This window comes from Helobdella robusta, assembly GCF_000326865.2.
Source record: "Helobdella robusta unplaced genomic scaffold HELROscaffold_59, whole genome shotgun sequence".
Classification (NCBI taxonomy): Eukaryota; Metazoa; Annelida; class Clitellata; order Rhynchobdellida; family Glossiphoniidae; genus Helobdella; species Helobdella robusta.
In genome coordinates this window covers 356,245-358,524 of record NW_008705322.1, presented here as the reverse complement: position 1 = coordinate 358,524, position 2,280 = coordinate 356,245, and positions in this window count along the sequence as shown.

The window sequence follows — 2,280 nt, the reverse complement described above, 5'->3', positions numbered from 1 at the left end:
AGATGAAGAATACGACACCAATAAGCATCTAACTTTGCTAAAGAACTAATTTTCCTCACAAATTTCAATGTAGGGAGGATGTTCTACCAGTGGGCCATCATGGTCTCGTGTGTAGACTAGACTCCGGCAGACAAGCTAGGCACCAGACAGACACACGGAAGAGCTTTTCTTGGAGTAAATCGGCACAACAAATTTAGAAATAACAGGCAACTCAAACGATGAATTAATTATTATACGTGCAGCAAAATATTTCAATTTTATCATATAGGTTTAATCCATTCTACACTTTAGAAGATATTAATAAAATATAATGCTCTGTTGTGCGAGACCTCAAAACCATTTAATAACATTGCATGCCAAAATATCCGCAAAAAGTTTTTTGTTGTTGTTCAGTGTAATTGACGTGTCGGAATGAAATGATGGCCTCTATTTAAAAATGAAAATATTATTTATTACTTATTCTTAATGCTGTGAAATGGATGAACTGGGCTGGTGCCTCGAGGTGTCTGACTGGAATTTTTCAGAGCGGTGGTAGCGGTTTTGAGTTAAATAAACAAAATTTATAACAAAATTTACCAATAAAAAAAAATAAAAACATTTACTGAAGTAAGTTATTAAATAAATGTCAATTTCAACATGGCACCATTGTGGGAGCTGAAATGCCGTTAAAGTTAAAAAAAATATTTAAAAAAACACAGACATACACACACATACATACACACACACACACACACACACACACACACACACACACATATATATATATATATATATATATATATATATATATATATATATATATATATATATATGATTACATACATACATTACATACATATAAACTTTACACATAAACACTCATACAAAAGTTTATGTTCATAAAACGTCTTCATAATATAGACGCTGTATGAATATATTTTTGTATGTATGTAATCAAGTATACAAAGCATACATACAAAAACAAAAAATACACATGCATACTCAGACATGCATACACACACACACATACATACACACATACATACAAACATATATAGAAACTAAACCACAAGCACGTAGAAATACACACATTTCCTGATGAACAATTGAACAAATTGTTGCTTTGAGTTCGTTGGACACTTGTGATAATGACGACTATCAGACGATACACGTTTAATTCAAGCAATCAATTGAAACCTCACTTAAAAAATCAATCAATGTAGTTTTCAATCTATCTTTTAAAAATATCTGTCTGTAGATAGTGAAACATTTGCTGCTCACATTTCTCTTTGGTTTATTCACAGAGCATTGTATAGGGGAGGAGACCGCTTGCTTTGTTAAATTACATAACTGCAAATATTCATCTGTTCATTTATATATTTATTCATTCGTTCGTTCGTTCGCTCATTCATTCATTCATTTATCCATTCATTCATCCATTCATTCATCCATCCATCCATCCATCCATCCATCCATCCATCCCTTGGATGAACACTTGCTAAGACGACGACGACGATGATTATGATGATGATGAGAATGATGAAGAGGATGATGATGACTATAATGATGTACAAAGTTGCAAAACATAACGAATTAATGCCATGTTTTATTACCATTTTATTGTTGTTGTTGTTACTTAATAAACCACTTGTTAATCGTTGTTTGCATTGTTGTGTGTGTGAGAGAGTTATTAATGCTTCATTATTGTTGAATGTTTGTGTGTGTGTTTTTGTTTGTTTGCGTGTAAGTGTGTACCCTGTATGTTGATTTTAAAAGGTGTTGTTGTAGATGTTGTTGTAATTAAATAACTCTGTGTGTTGTTTCCTAATTTGTTACAAATGTTGGATGTGTAGTTATGTGTATGTATATGATTGATTCGTTGTGTGCATGTGCTGGTTGCCGGCGTTTTTGCTGGCTTTTGTGTTGCAACTGTTTTTGTTTTTTTTCTTTGTGTGTTGTTTGGTATATAATTCATACATACATGCATGCATGCAAGCATGTATGTCTGTCTGTCTGTCTGTCTGTCTGTCTGTCTGTCTGTATGTATGTATGTATGTATGTATGTATGTATGTATGTATGTATGTATGTATGTATGTATGTATGTATGTATGTATGTATGTATGTATGTATGTATTTGACATTTTTGACATTTTTGACATTTTTATTTCATCAAATCAAACAGTGAAATCAGAAAAATGAAATCAATGAAAGGAAATGATCTGGAAATCGAAAAAGAAATCTGGACTTCTTGTACTGATCACCAGTGTCAATTTGTAATAATGATATATGAGCAGATTAAA